Here is a 17,532-nt window from a genome sequence, read left to right as displayed (position 1 = left end):
GCTGTGTGGTAACACTGACGTGCTATCGAGGTATGTCCCATTCCCTTGTTCCTACATCTATCTAGTAGTTGTATACGAAGTTTCAAGTCGATACGTTGCGTTCTCGAATTTTGGCGAATTATTCATCGAAGTGACCATTGTGCCGCGTGCCAACCCCAATTGTGGAAAGATAAGTCATGGATTCTTCACCATGACAATGCACCAGCACATTGGTCCTTCACTGTGAGCAATTTTTTTGACTAAAAATCACACAACCATGCTTGAACACCCCCCTATTCTCCAATTTTGAGTCAAGCGCGCAAAAAATGTCGTCCGGGAACTTATTTGACAGACCTCGTACGCGGATGGCTCAAAAACCAAACAGTTCACTGGATGTGCTATCATTCATGGCGATATCTCTATTCCCATTGCTCTCCCCTCCCTTTGCACCATTCTCACTGCTGAATTATATGCAATTAAATCTGCAATAACATATTCCCTTGATTTTTCATTAAATAAAGTTTCAGTTTTTACTGACTCACTATCAGCTCTTTTATCAATAAAAAACTATAGGTCAAAATATTCACATCCTATATCACTTGAAATTATTGAACTCCTGCAACTCTTCCAAAATAGCACACCCATACTATGCTGGATACCTTCACACTCCCAGATTCATGGTAATGAGTTGGCTGATAAAATAGCTAAGCAAGCACACCTGCACCTCCCCCTTGCCAACATTCCAATCCCTCTATCAGACTTAAAGCTCCATTCAAAAACTTTAATGCATGAAGTGTTTCAATCTTCATGGTCTCTAATCCCAAGCTCAAATAAACTAAAAAGAATAAAAAACACTACATCTTTGTGGAAAACTTCTGAACAACTTCAGCGTAGATCTGAAGTTCTTCTCACCAGACTCAGAACTGGTCACTCTCTTCTTACTCACCAATTCATATTCCTCAAACAGCCTCCCCCATCATGCCCAGAATGCAACATCCCTTTAAACATTGCTCATCTACTAATAGACTGTCCTTCCTACCAAAATGAACGCTCCAGACTTCTAAATTCCAACCAACTTCAAGTCCTCCTTTCTGATGACCCCACTCATATAGACAATGTCATCAAATTTCTTTACTCTACTAAATTAGATAAAAAAATTTAAAATTTAAAAACCCAGGTAGCCCATTTCTTTGTACTGATTGTAACTTTATTTCTAGATATGTAAATAGGTACCCTAATCATAAGTTTGTCTTAATATAGGGCCCCTAGCCTAAGTTGCTGTAGGTAAATGGCTCTTAATAAATAAATAAAATGAATAAAAAACATAGGTAATTTCAAATAGGTATAAAAATAAAAGTTTGACAAAATACTGTAAGTCATTATTGAAAGTTTGGCTTAATTAACCCTTTGGATGTTTTCTATGGCTTCCATACTGGAGAAACGAATTGCTTTAAAGAGTGTCATAACTTGATTTGTTTTGTTGGAAATGAAGAATTTGAATTTTCAGTTTTTTCAGTAGGTACTTTCAATTTCCAAAATGATTTTTCTCTGAAAGTTCAACTTTTTTTGTGATTCGGTCAATTGGCCACTGTACCCTAATAAACATTCTCCAACCACACTTAATCCTTTTGTAGATCACAAATTTCACGCGAAAAACGTATTTTGAAGAACATAGGATATCATCATTTTTGGGTTGAGTTCCATTCAGCTTATGATACCTACAACTAAATATATTGCCCTAATAATGGGTTATTATAAGTAGTGTTACGCTACTAAGTATAGATTATTTGATCAGTAACGATTCTGGTATAGTTTCCAAAAAGAACAAATTGGTTCAATCGTCTATTGTGACACATTTCCGTGTATTTAATCCACTCTTGTGGATGTTAATTGCGAGTTGAAATGTGTAAGAAGATTGAATGCAACCTGCTTATTATGAGAACTGAGATGATAAGCAATTATTTGAGTACCTATATGTATTGTTTTCAAACAGGTACCAGAGAGATTCTGGGGGACCATTCATGATGTTGATCAATGATTCTTACTACTTGATTGGAACCACATCATGTAGCATTGGATGTGTGAGTAGCTTTCACCCAGCAGTTTATGAGAGTTGCATATTTTTATGATTGGATCAGGTTGACCACTGGAATTGAAATGTAAATTGTTGAGAGAGATCCTGGAGGACCATTAATGATGTTGATTGATGATTCTTACTACTTGATTGGAACCACATCATGTAGCATTGGATGTGGGATGAGTAGCTTTCACCCTAGAGTTTATGAGAGTTGCATATTTTTATGATTGGATCAGGTTGACCACTGGAATTGAAATGTAAATTGTTGAGAGAGATCCTGGAGGACCATTAATGATGTTGATTGATGATTCTTACTACTTGATTGGAACCACATCATGTAGCATTGGATGTGGGAGTAGCTTTCACCCAGGAGTTTATGAGAGTTGCATATTTTTATGATTGGATCAGGTTGACCACTGGAATTGAAATGTAAATTGTTGAGAGAGATCCTGGGGGACCATTAATGATGTTGATCGATGATTCTTACTACTTGATTGGAACCACATCATGTAGCATTGAATGTGGGATGAGTAGCTTTCACCCTGGAGTTTATGAGAGTTGCATATTTTTATGAGGGGATCCGGTAGTAGGACTGATGATGAAAATAATATTATTGTTCCAGATTACTCGCCCAACTTCACCCAAATATCTATAGGTAAGGAATTTTTTTTATTCTTTTTTTTTTGTAACTGAACGATTGGAATTTCAATCTGACAATTGCAAATTTGTTCAATTACTTCGCATAATTTGATTTAATTAGTCAAACTTTTTAAACTTTTATATTTAATTACTGTAAGTTTATTCTGCGAAATTTGGTTTGCCTCCAAAGGAAACAATTTTAAATTTATAGTGTTGGTGTAGAAATACACAGTTCCTATTTATTTTGCAAAATTTATGGTTTATAGGTTATTCAGTTATTTATTCTACAATTGAAAACCCCTTGTTGAGGGCCGATTTTGTCCTATGAAACGAGTAGGAAACAAATCAAGCCAACTTAAATGCAAAGGTTCCTGAACAAATTTTTAAACCATACTATGTTGTAAGTAGATACTAATTTTTTAGTTTTCGATTTTCCAAATTAAAATATATCTAGGTATCTACCTATACCTATTAAGCAAACAATTTTTTTCTCTCTCTAGGAACCTATTTTGCTAGCACTTGTTACATACCGAACCTCATAATTACTGTGGAAAATGCAGCGACATCTTCCCTTTGATAAAGAGACGCAGAAACTCAATCAAGACAAGGATAGACAAGCACAGAAACAAAAACTCTCACGCATTAAGCGTGAGAAGACCGACTTTTCGTAAAATAAATATCTTTTACGAACGAATTGATCCACTTTTATTTAAACAGTGATTCGCGAACGAACCGATTCGTATAAGTGACTTGTTCGTGAACGAATCGATTTGTACAAGTGACTCGTTCGTGAATGAATCGATTCGTATAAGCGACTCGTTCGCGAACGAATCGAATCATACAAGTGAATTGTTCGCGAACGAATTGATTCGTACAAGTGAATCGTTCGCGAACGAATCGATTCGTACAAGTGAATCGTTCGCGAACAAATCGATTCGTACAAGTGAATCGTTCGCGAACGAATCGATTCGTACAAGTGAATCGTTCGCGAACGAATTAATTCATACAAGTGATTCGTTCGCGAACGAATTGATTCATTTACTCAATTTTCAATGAATCATTCGCGAACGAATTGATTCGTATTAGTGACTCATTCGCGAACGAATTTATTCATAAATTAAAGATTCGTTGGCGAATGGTTCTTTCAAAAAATTGATCAATTCGTTCACGAATGATTCACAAAAAATTGAGGGTCGTATACTTAATAGGAATCGAGCAAACCTAGTGAGATTTCAAGTTTCATCGAAATCAGTTCAGCCATTTCCTAGGTAATGAGTTTTGAAAAATTCTGAAAAAAAATTTTGTCGCTCGACAAATTTGAAAGCTTTGAGCTTTTGGAAATTTTGTTTTCGATTACGCGCGAAACCTACGAACTTTTGGATCATGGTGCAAGTCTGGCATCATAGGAATGGTGATGGACTTGTGATACTTCAAGTTTCAGAAAAATTGGTTCAGTCGTTACTCAAGGTAATGATTTTCAAGTGAAAAATGTCGAAAAAAAATTTTGTCGCTCGATAAACTTGGAAGCTTTGAACTTTTGAAACACGATGATGGTGACAAATTGTCCGGCTAGTATCCAAGGGCTGACATTTTGAGTTTCATCAAAATCGGTTCAAAGGTTCCTGAGAAATAAATTTTTAAATGAGTTTTTAAGTGAAAAATGTCGAAAAAAAATTTTGTCGCTCGATAAACTTGGAAGCTTTGAACTTTTGGAACTTGATGATGATGGCGAAATCTCCGCTAAGTAGTGTAGTTCTGAAATTTCAAATTTGATCAAAATCGATTCAGCCGTTGCTGAGAAATTAAATTTTATGTGTAAATTCACCTCATCACATACGAGTACTTAAATATTTAAGTAAAGACTTGGCACACGAATTCATTTAAAATTGAACTTTTAAAAAAATTATTTCTCAGGAACGGTTGAACCGATTTTGATGAAACTCAAAATGTCAGCCCTTAGATACTAGCCGGACAATTTGTCACCATCATCGTGTTTCAAAAGTTCAAAGCTTCCAAGTTTATCGAGCGACAAAATTTTTTTTCGACATTTTTCACTTAAAAACTCATTTAAAAATTTATTTCTCAGGAACCTTTGAACCGATTTTGATGAAACTCAAAATGTCAGCCCTTGGATACTAGCCGGACAATTTGTCACCATCATCGTGTTTCAAAAGTTCAAAGCTTCCAAGTTTATCGAGCGACAAAATTTTTTTTCGACATTTTTCACTTAAAAATCATTACCTTGAGTAACGACTGAACCAATTTTTCTGAAACTTGAAGTATCACAAGTCCATCACCATTCCTATGATTTCGCACTTGCACCATGATCCAAAAGTTCGTAGCTTTCTTACGTAATCGAAAACAAAAATGAGCTTTTTCAAATTTTCGGGGGGTGACTTTGCACAAAATTTTTTAAAAATTTAATTTCTCAGCAACGGCTGAACCGATTTTGATCACATTTTAAATGTCACAACTAGGCTACTAGCCGAACATTTTGGCATCATCATCAAGTTCCAAAAGAACGCAGCTTCCAAGTTTATCGAGCGACAAAATTTTTTTTCGAAATTTTTCAAAACTCATTACCTAGAAAACTGCTGAACCGATTTTGATGAAACTTGAAATCTAAGTAGGCCTCTACGATCTCTATAATTTCGCATATTCACTTCGATCCAAAAGTTCGTAGCTTTCGAATTAAATCAAAAATTCAAAAAAAAAATTGTATATATATATCTCTATACATAGCCGCATACAGGTAAACTCATAACGTTTTGTATAAACAGCAATCTCAAGACCCCTCTGTAACTTCGTTGCTGTGCATACGCTCGACGCGTCACCCCATAGGCCTGATAGTACTCGATGTTAGGCCGCGTTATATTCGTTAACTTGATTTTTGGGTCACCTGTGGAAAGGTATTTCATTGCCAAAACATCAATTTTTCAGAAAAGCTTTTTTTTAAAAGTCTCATACGTCTCTGTTTTTCGCAAATGCTTTTTTAACAAAGCATCCTACAGAAAAATAACCAGCTCTGAGCAGAAAGGAAATTTAATTCTCTACAATTTCCTTCAAGGCATTTTTTCCTAGGATGCATACTTTTCCCATAAAATCAATGTTTAGATTGAAAAACACGAAAATTTGGACCTGTATAATCAACTTAAAATTAAAATTCAGCAGTCAAAAAGTTATTTTAGACGATTTTTGACCACGCCATGTGAAAGAGGACATCTTCAACCACCAAAATCACCAAAAAGAACGTAAAAAACATAAAAAATGATTCTTGGCAATAAAAACCTTTTCCTCATATCCTCATACCTGTTAATTAGGCTATGTACTCATTTGAAAATTGAGTCAAAAGTGAAATTGTATAAACAGCAATCTCACGTCCCTGCTCAAACTTTGCCAGTAGACTCCCCACACCTTGTAGATTCATATGGCACCTCATCGAAAAGTCACGTCCTAAAAAGGTTACGAGTTTGTCAAAACGTTATGAGTTTGCTGGTTAATCTAGAAAAAAGTTACGAGTTTACCCCCTAGAATATTTATATATATATACTCATAATTGATGTACTTGTGACACCATTTTATATACTTTACACACGTTCAGGCACCAAAATTTACGTTGTGGCACCATTTGGTGGTGCCACAACGTATTTTATTTAAAATCGTGTGGAATGTCATCAGGGCACTGCCAGGGGTCGTTAGGCAAATTTTTGTAATGGTGCCACAACGACATTTAAAAGTCCCTTTTAATATTGGAAAAATTATATAGTCAACAGACGTTGTGGCACCATTTTCAGGTCTCATTGGTTTTCGATGTATTCTTTTGTAAAAATTTGTTGTAAAATGTTTCGATTACATGGCGCTGTTGCTTATACCCTTAATCATCACTCTATACTCATATAATATAGAGGCACCAGTTGGTTTTTATTAATGAATAAGCCGTTGCCAGAAAAACGCTCGCGTAAATCACTAAGTGTTCTTCCCTTGCTACCTGGTGCCACAACAACGTTCAACTAAATGGTGCCATAACGTTACAAAAGTAGGTATTGATATACATGTAAAAACCATACATTACGAGATCCGTTTTATATAAAATCGGGCATTGCGAGATCCTGAGATCCTTTTGCCGGATCTCGCAAGTTCTTTCATATGCCACGGTACTCGCGAGATCCGGGGGACCCTGTACACCCATTTTCAGCCGGATCTCGTTTTACCTACTATTTATATACTTATATACAATTTTTGAAAATAGATAAACGACGCATCTTGCGAGATCCACCCCCAAATCACGTTCGGGCCGTTAGTGGATCTCGGTTTATGCGGATCGCGAAATTGATGGCGGCAATGCATAGAAAGGCCCTGATTACACACAGGAACGTGCGTTCGAACGAAGTTGTAGGGTTATTATTTGAGTTTTTAGCATTTTTCGAAATTTTTTGGGGTGGATCTCGTAATGCCTGTGTATATGTCGGATCTCGCAATGTACTCTAAGACAGTATATATATATATAAACCTTATATAAGGAAACCTGAAATTTTGGGAATGAGCCTATCGTGATCCCAGACCCTCGAAACGCAAAGAAAAGTCACTCCCCGACCCAACTTCCACTATCGCAACAAATACAATACTCCACTTTTCTCCGAAAAGTCGGTAAAAGATCAAGAAAACATGCGCCAACGAGCATATTGGCAGAAACAAAAAATAAGTATGGTGTGTAAATTATTTTGAAATGTATGTATGAGGGCAGTGGTGTTTTAGGGTTTAATTTAAAAAGCAGAAATTATTCAAGTCACACAATAATCACCATAATGTTAAATTGTACCTATCTATTGAAATAGGTACAACGGTACTGATCACATTTACCTTAAAGTAGGCAACATGCTTTCTCATTCATGTATAATGTTTTCTGATCTCATAAATAATTCGAGCGCATAAAGCATTTGCATAAATTATGTTAATTACCTGCGCGGGTAAACGTAAGTAATTTTATACAATTACGAGTAGTTCTACATTATTTTTGTGATAATAGTAAGCCAGGGTTTCCCCGAAAGCATGGTAAAACAACAAGATCATTAGGTATCAGAAAGTCGAAATACGAAGTAATTTTCTGAATATTTTAAATGCAAAAATTCCTGAAAAATTGATCAATATGAAGGGGAAAAAAAGGGATTAAAGCATTAAAATCAATGACACGTGCCAGAAAGTGATGCCTAAAATTTTGACAATATTTTCCAATAGTTGTATGAAATACGAGTATGCCTCATTGCCCCAAATTCGAAAAATAAACCTACATAGATTGGTCCGAGCAAAACGAGGGCAAAAGCTCTCAAAAATTTATAATTTAAGAAAGTGAAAAAACATACATAGTTTTTTTTAAATGAAAAGATGTTTTGCTGATTCGTGCATTTTTTGAGCTTTTGAACTCCAAATGGCCGAGTGATGATTTCTGCAGTTAATGGGGGGAGGGGTAGGTACATTTTTTTTGCGATTTCTATAGTTTTAATCATTGTTTTTAAAGTGTAGGTAAGTTTTACGTTTTTAAAACTCAAAATTAGCAAACGGTAGAAATTTCAACTTTTGTGTAAGATTTATATGACCTCATAAAAAACCAATAATGCAATATCTAATTTAAAAAATCGTTGTAAGTAGATATTCATTAGAAAAACGTGATTTTGTCGAATTTTAGCGAGAATGAGAACACAATAAAATTATGAAAAATGTTCTTTTGTATGTATACTTCCCATCTTCTCGATTTCTGAAAAACTTATTCCTGGTTCTAGGTTCTGTTCTACAACATTTTTCTATCAATGGTAATTCTTTCTTCCTTCGTTTCTCACATTTTGGATCTTCTTTGGTTCTCAAGTTCTTGTTTGTGTTCGTAAAACTCCGATTTTTAGATCAACTGCTGATAAGGAACATATTGCAATTCTCAATCATTCGCGAAATTCTTCAGTTCTGATTGACTGAAAATTTGAACACAATTATTAGCTGTTTATATATAATTAAAACGTTTAGGTACAAGTGTATAGAAAGCGAACGGGGATTTTTTTCGCATGTTCGTCTACACATAATATCTCAAAAATGCAAAAAATTTTTAATTTTTCAGGTTTCTGACTTTCTGATGGTATTTTTGCAATAAGTGCTCAAACTCGTAATTTTTTTTCTCGAAAATGAAAAAAAAAGTCTGTCCAATTTTTTGATATCTATGTTATTCTACATAAAAACGACTAAAACTGAGAATTTTTTCAGAATTTTAACTCGTGGACATCGTGGTCGTATTTAAATTATAAGTTTTTAAATAGATTTTTTTTAGGTTTTTGAAAATGGCAACACTGATTTTGACATCATTTGTCGATTACCCTCTCAAAGTAAAGTACCTACTGTAATTTGAAAAAAAGTTCAAAATTCTTAGGAATGGGTAGGTACTACATACTTTGGAAAATGAACAAATTTTGTCATTATGAATTTTAGCCTAACTTTGAAATTGAAGGGATCAGAAATATTTTAATAGAAACAAAATAATTCCTGGCCCCTTTAATTTTAAATTTAGGCAGAAAATTCATAATAACAAAATTTGTTCATTTTCCAAAATACTACCCATCCTCAAGGTCAAAAACACGTTTTTTCTCAATTTCTTCTTTTAAAATATTTCTAGCCCCTTCAATTTTAAAGGTAGGCAAAAATTTACAATGACAAAATTTGTTTATTTTCCAAAATGCTACCCACCCTCAAGGCCAAAAATACGTTTTTCGCGATTTTCTTTTCAAAGCTCGGTTGCCCCTTAAATTTCAAAGATAGGCAACTTGTTCATAAATAACTTTTTTTTTCAAGTCGTACCAGAGGTTACATCCAAACCAAATTTGAAGTTTTGACATCCGCACTCACCAGACACCCTGTATAATTACTTCTCACACCAATGAAAATTTTCTACTATTGCATATAGGTACCTATTCGTACAATTAATTATAAGTATTTACCTACATCAATAACTATGTCACAATGCATCTATACTTACCAACCGATTATTGAAATGGAATCACTTAAACGATCTATCAATATTAACGCCATCGCCAACGCAATTTTTATCAATTAATTTTTTAACCGCGAACATGTATCTAATTGAACAGCATATCATTTTCATTAATATTTTGACTCAGCTCTAGAAATCCAAAATGGTAATTTGTTCTTAATGTTCAGTCTTCCGATCAGGTAAGGTATCATGTGAGTTTATCATTGAGAAGATTGGATTGCTGAAACATACGAAATAATGTGCTCCTTAAAGATCCATGTGATACAAATTAGTTAGGTATTAACGATTTTTATCGAAATTTAAAACGAAAATATTTTACAAGGAGTCCGATTTTAACACCACCAAAATCAAGGATTAAATATTATAGGTATGATTAAAGCATTCTTATGAATAGACCAATTGCATCTGGGTCATTCCATGCCAAATCGGCGGATTTTTGCACGAGGTGTCTTCGTATAGAATTTTGAACTTTTTTAAAAATTGCAGTACTTTGAGAGAGTAAATCGACGAATAGTGTCAAAATCAGTGTTGCTACTTTCAAAAACCTAAAAAATTAATTTAAAAACTTATTATTTTAATACATATAACCACGAGTCAAAATTCTGAAAAAATTCTCAGTTTTAGTACTTTTTATGAAGAATAACATATCAAAAAATTGGACTGATATTTTTTCTCATTTTCGAGAGAAAAAAAATTACGAGTTTGGCACTTATTGCAAAAACTTCATCAGAAACCTAAAAAATGAAAATTTTTGCATTTTTGAGATATTTTACCAATGTGTAGACAAACATTTGAAAAAAAAAGTTCCTCTCTTGCAATTTGTCAACGAATTAACAATGAATTATTTTCATGCTGAAATTTCCGTTGACAAAGCTATATCCTCTCCAAATGAACCGATTTACTTGAGATTTTGCACAGTAATAGAAATTATGATGTAAATGACCCTTTTCTATGATACAACGAAAAATTTTAATTTTTAGGTGGTTTTAAGGGCGAAAGAAATTTTCAAATGAAGAAAAAAGAGGTCAAAAATGATTTTTTTGAAAAATGGCACGATATATTGAAATAACACGTTAATTTGCATCACTGTACAAAATTGGACTCATATCGGTTCGATAGTTTTTTCTTAACATGAACACTGTTGTGATTTCAAAAATTGCCTCAAAATGCTAATTTCGGATCTGCCTGTCTAGATTATTTTTCACCGTAGGAAGCTTGTAAAAATATCAAATTAGAGCTCTCGTTAATTGAGGCGAAGAACGTATTAAAAATTCAGAATTATACATACGTTAATTTTCTATTACCTATTTCTTATGGGAAACTCTTCGTTCCACTTGACCCGCCCGTCTGTTCCACTTGAACACATCATCGGGTCAAGTGGAACGAAAAATGTTGATTGAGAAAGAAAATTATGGAGCCCAAGTTTTTCAGTTGCGATAAGGCCATTTTTTGGCCCTACCTAGTTTTCAAATCGACCATTCTAAAAATGTTGTAATAAATGTCCGAAATACGAATCCGTGGTTAGTTAACCCAAAATGACCATTTTTTGGGCTCCAGGGGTACTCAAAGTTGCGAATAAAAAAATAATTTTAGGAACCACTAAGTATTATTTTCAAAAACTTTTTTAGCGTAGAATATCTGTTTGAACCTGATAAACATTATGTAAGGTGATTTTCCAACTTTCGACCCCCGGAGGCAGAAATGGGAGGGGGGTGTTTCATTTTTTTTGAAAATTTTGGAACCACTATTTTGATCCAGCCCCTTTGAACCCCGCTAAAAAGCTTTTCACAGTTTATTAGTATCTGAAGGACCTCCATCCTACCAAATTTTGAGCTCAATAAAAATTTTCGCTGGTACTCAAAAATCCATTTTTCCAATTTTTTGCAATTTCGATATTTTGGGAACCCCCGGAAAACTAGAAACCTACGATTTGCGCCAAACGTAACGTTTTGAGGTATATATTCCATTATTTAAGTGAAAAATTTCAATTAAGCTCTCTGTATAATTGTAATTTTGAAACCTTTTTTTAGAGCCCCCCCCCCCCCTTTAGGAACACCTAAAAAAGGCGTTTATGCATATTTTTTGAAATAAATTGAATAATTTGCATTTGAAATAATTTTTCGTATGATTTTCCCTATAACATTCAAAATTCAGCTATTTTGGGTCAAATTCTGAGAATTTTACTTCGTTTAAATCATGAAAACGTGATTTTAACTTATTTTCGAAGAGTTAAATCTCAGAATTTGACCCAAAATATCCCAATTTTGTCAGTTACAGGGAAAATCATATGAAAAATTATCGAGCACTTGCCAGTATGTTTCAAATGTAAATTCTGCAATTTATTTGAAAAAATATGCATAAACGCCTTTTTTAGGGGTGCCTAAAGTGGGAGGCTCTAAAAAAAAGGTTCAAAATTACGAATATACAAGGAGCTCAATTCAACTTTTTCATATAGATTATTGAATATATACCTCAAAACATTAAATTTAGCGCAAATCACAGGTTTCTAGTTTTCCAGGGGTTCCCAAAATATCGAAATCACGAAAAATTGGAAAATTGGATTTTTAGACTATAAACTATAATCCATACACGAAAAAGTGCTCTAGAAGTTGATTTTGTTATTTTTTTTCGGGGACCAAAAAAATACGCTGCCAAAATGAAGGTACTACCTGCCCCATTCAGAGAAGCGCAATTTCGAAATGTTTACCCCGCACAACGAGGGGATGGACCCTCGAAAAGGTGATTTTGGGGACATGGTCGGGACCGAAAAAACTCGACGGGGTTGTGTTGGGGGACTTCCACCGATGCCAAATATGTAATTTTTTTCCGTAAAACCCTGCACAACTGCATTCTATGGCACTTTGAATGCGATTTTTATGCATTTTTGACCATTTTTGATGGTAAAATGGCTCTTATGTCCAGGATATGGCTGGGGACCGAATGATTCTTGGACGTTTGTTAGACGGGGATATTTGAAGCCCAACTGCGCAAAAACGGCGAAAAAATACGATCACAACGCAATTTTATGAGCACTAATAGGCTTGTTACCACTCCCCCACCCCCCAGAATTAAATCATGCATTGTCTATTCGATAATATTGATGCGACCCACCAAAATGGTATAAAATTTCGCGCTGAACTCAAAAATCGCAATCATTTTTAATTCTGACCCCCCGCGGTGGAGTTTTGCCCCCTAAACTGAATATAACGATGATATTAAACAATCTTTGCACATTACGCGTCGATACGGAGGATTTATTATGTGTACGCAATCAGAATGATTCTCATATTCGTTGCTTGGGAATATTTTTGCTACAAAGTTTTTCATTTAATCTCCACCCTCTCCCCTCCCCTTGTAAGACTATGTTTGAACATGGATTTGAAAACTTCAACATGACCTATCAAAATGGTATGAAATTTTGGGCTGACATGAGCTCGAAAATTGCAGTCGTTTTTCATTTGGACTCCCTCGGTGGAGTTTTGCCTCCTTCCTCCCACAAAGGTGACTATGAAATTGAACACGTTGCACATTACGCGTCTGTACATATGAGGACTTATGTAACAATATGGCGCTTGTAAAAAAAAATGAACCCCCCACCACTCACAAATTTCTGCCCTCGAGGGTCAAAAACAGAAAAATCTCCTGGCATAATGTTTATCAGGTTCAAACAGATATTTTACGCTAAAAAAGGTTTTGAAAATAATACTCGGTGGTTCCTAAAATTCTATTTTCATTAACAACTTTGGGAACCCCTGGAGCCCAGAAAATGGTTATTTTGGGTTAACTAATCACAAATTCGTATTTGGGACATTTATAACAGCATTTTAAGAGTGGTTGAGTCGATAACACTTATAGCTGAGGCCAAAAAATGGCCTTATCGCAACTCCTCCTTTGAAAAATGAGGAGTCATTTTGTAGCCAAAGGATGGTACTACACAACAAAATATTTACGGGATCTTAAAGTTGAAACAGGTAGTCACAATTTTCGATCAAGTAAAAATCGTTCCACTTAACCCGGTTTTACCCATACTAAAAAGTTTTATGAAAATGGTGTTCTTTTCATTTGTTTAAAACGGTGGACAGATTTTTCTAATATGTATCACTTGCGAAATCATAGCCAGAAAAATGGTACATATTTCTCGTAAATTCACTGACAAATTATGGGGAGGGGCTGGGGAGGGGGATTTTTTACATGTCCGTCTACATATTGGTGACAATGGTGACATATTTCAAAAATGCAAACGTATTCATTTTTTAGGTTTCTGCTTTTGTTTAAAATAGGTAGCGGTGAAATTTTTTCAGTATGTTTCACTCTTAAAATTTGTAGCACGAAAAATAGTATTTCTCGTCAATTCGTTGAAAAATTGCAAGGGAGAGAAATTTTTTTCAAATGTTCTTTTACACGTTGGTAAAATATCTCAAAAATGCAAAAAATTTCATTTTTTTGGTTTCTGATGGTATTTTTGAAATAAGTGCCAAACTTGTAAATTTTTTTTCTCGAAAATGAAAAAAAATGCCAGTCCAATTTTTAGTGTGCGTAGCACACTATTGGTTTCGCTTTGAGAAATTGAAATTTCAATTGCAATGAATGTTCTCTTAAGCTATCCAACCATTTTTTGTACCTATTGGACACCATTTGAGAATCATTAAGGCGGAGGGTATAGATTTATTTTCATTCAATTCGGATGGGTAATTGCTGAGTAATTGCAATTTTAGTTCATTATTTTAATGCATAAATTCCTAAAAAAGGAGAAAGGGGACTTGTAAACCACCTGCCGCTCATTGTACCCTGCTATACCCCCAGCCTTATCCTTTCATCATTTTATAAACAGCTGCGTTGCATTGTACCCTGTTACACCCCCAGTCTGCCAGCTGTGTATTTCAAGTGGGAGTGGCTTGGTGGGGTGTTTACCAAACAAATATATTATTTTAATGCCGTAACCCTCGTAGTGAAGTGGTGGCTGAGTGGATAGGGCATGTAGGTAGGAATAGGAAATTTAGGGGGAAAATCGGATAGGTAAATGCTTTGGAGTTTACTACCTACGTAGTACATGATAATGGGGCAAAAATAATGCTGAAATTGAGTTATGAATTATGATATCATTTGCTAACTAAAAATTCATTTCATTAATTTTCTGTCTACCTATAGCCATAAGTATAGTAAGAATTACCTTGACATGAATAATTTTTAACTTTTTACTTATAATTTAAAAATTACTTCAAAATGAGTAATTAAACTAATTTTTGTACAATTGAAACATGAAATTTTTATTATCATGATTTAGTAAAAATTATTAAAACAAAATGATTTTTACTATTGGTACCTATAGCAAAATTTATTAAAATGATAATTTTTACTAAATGATTACAGTAAAAATTATTAAATGGGATCTGGTACTTAATTGTGCTAAATACCAGTATTTAGTTAAATTTTTTTGTAAAAATTACCCATATTTTTTTCGTGTAATTTAGAGGCAATTCAAATTCTTAACATATTTTATAAGATTTAATTCTTAATTTAGAATAAAAAGCAAGTTCTGAAAGTTGGTTTGAAAATTTATAAATTTGAAGACAATGGAAATTCTAAAAAAAATAGTATGAAAATTTGTATTTAGAGACGCTGAGAATTCCAAAAATTGATTAAAAGTTCTGTAAGTTGCAGATAATGTGAACTTGAAAATTATATAAAATAAGTATTGTAATATTTATGAACAAGATGAGAATTCTGAAAAATTGGAGGCAATGTAAATTCCAAAAATTGAGTAAACGTTTTACAATTTGTGAACAATATGAACTTGAAAATTGAATTTGAAATTTTTTAATTTAAAGACAATAAGAATTCTGAAAAATTATTCAAAATTTGACTATTTAGAGGCAATGTGAATTCTAAAAATTGATTGCAAATTTCCTAACTCAGCAGCAATGCAAAATTCTGAAAATTTATTGAAAACTTTATGAAATTGTAGCGATGGGGAATTCGGGAAATTGATTTGAAATTTTGTAAATTTTAAAACAATGCAAACTATGAAAAACAACTAGAAATTTCTTAATTTAGAAGCAATGCAATACAAGCTTATAAATTATTCTGAAATACCTATTGTAATTTGGAAAATATGAAAACACCGAAAAACAATTATTATTTTGAAGCAGTGAGAGTTTCAAAAATTCTCATTACTGTGACATGGTTGATTCACTTATGCACTACCTAGATGTAATAACGGTTATAGCTGTAGAAAAGGCAGCTAGCTACGCACACTTTGCAGCTAAGCTTTGCTTAGCTGTCTAGTTTGATATGTTATTCTACATAAAAAGGACTAAAACTGAGAATTTTTTCAGAATTTTCACTCTCGGACATCGTGGTTATATTTCGATTTTTTTGGTTTTTGAAAGTAGCAACCCTGATTTTGACATCATTCGTCGATTACCCTCTCAAAGTACTACAATTTGAAACAAAAAAATCAAAATTCTATTCCACATACAACTGGAGCAGTTTGCAACTGAAAGTTTCCATTTTCGGCCATTTTGGAAAACTTTGAAGCCTCGCAGCTCCGCCAAAAAAAAAACGAAAAATTGTCCGGTTTGCGTCATTCGTCATCGTTTGATGACCTCTAAACATGTTCTGATTTTTAAAAAAATCAATGACCCCTCGTGCAAAAATCAACCGATTTGGCATGGAATGACCCAACCTAGAAATTTTAAAATGTCTATGCAGAAAGATTTTTTGCTCGTAAAAATAGATCCATGTGATACGAGTTACTGGCGATTTCATCGAAATTAAAAACTGAAATATTTTACAAGGAGTCCGATTTCAACACTACCAAAATTATTAAGGATCAAAGATGATTAAAGCATTTCTTGAATATAGGCCAATTGCATCTAATTTTTCAGAATAAATTGTACGAGCACAAAATTTGACAGCAAAATTAATTTACTTAATGCGAAAATTCTTTTACCCATAAATGTAGGGTGGAACGCGGTACTAACTTGAAATTTTACTGGTCTCCTGCATATTTTTTCTCACGCCAACAAAAATTTTCTACTCACAGAAATAGGTATGGTATTTCAAATAGGTACCTATTCGTACAATTAATTACATGTATATTCACATCAATATGTCACAATGTACCTAGTATTTGTACTTACCAACCGATTATTGAAATGGAACCACTTGAACGATCCATGATAACGACATCGCCAACAAAACTATTGATCAATAAATTTTTTTCGGCAAACATGAACTTAATTAAAATTATAACAGAACAAATTTTACTATAAAGAGCATTTCACTGCTACATATTTCTACTGCTTTAAACTCGACACTTTGTTCTTAGTTTTCAATTTTCCGATAACATATCTTATGAAGTAGCACGCCTGACTTTGAGCTGCGATCATCAACCATACAACTGGTCGAGACCGCGGAAAGTCGTAGACACTTTACGTATTACTTATACGGGAATGAGGGCAATAACGTCATTTGGCATTGTCGTGACCAGCCTGGCGACATGAATTAATTAGAATTAATCGATTGTGATTAAACGCAATTGTTATAGAACCAAAATTATTGTGTTGTAAGCACTTTCAATAAAATAAAGTCTATTGTCTATTGTCTAATATGAGATGCTAAGAATTGAACGGTATAGCTTACTATCGATTTGCGTTTTGATTTTTTTGTATCCAAATACCTCCAGAATAAACAACTACCTAGTCAAAAAACCATACTCGATGACTCGAGGTGTCCATCTAAAAATGGTAGATTAACTCGTTAATCATAATCAAGTAGAGTCTCATCGACAGATTTGAAAAATGGAACT

At 33.8% G+C, this 17,532-nt stretch overlaps 1 long non-coding RNA gene across 1 annotated transcript; it reads right to left on the bottom strand.

Moving 5' to 3' along the window:
- Window positions 1-5,282: 5,282 nt before the first annotated feature.
- LOC135836960 (uncharacterized) lies at window positions 5,283-17,256 on the bottom strand. Its single transcript, XR_010557104.1, has 3 exons — window positions 16,865-17,256; window positions 9,708-9,942; window positions 5,283-8,655 (listed from the first exon to the last, which is right to left on the bottom strand). It is a non-coding gene; the product is annotated as an uncharacterized LOC135836960 (long non-coding RNA).
- Between the last annotated feature and the right edge of the window lie 276 nt (window positions 17,257-17,532).

Source organism: Planococcus citri, chromosome 2 (genome assembly GCF_950023065.1).
Source record: "Planococcus citri chromosome 2, ihPlaCitr1.1, whole genome shotgun sequence".
NCBI lineage: Eukaryota > Metazoa > Arthropoda > Insecta > Hemiptera > Pseudococcidae > Planococcus > Planococcus citri.
Note: the sequence above shows the minus strand (reverse complement) of the source record. Positions and strands in the feature narration are given on the sequence as shown.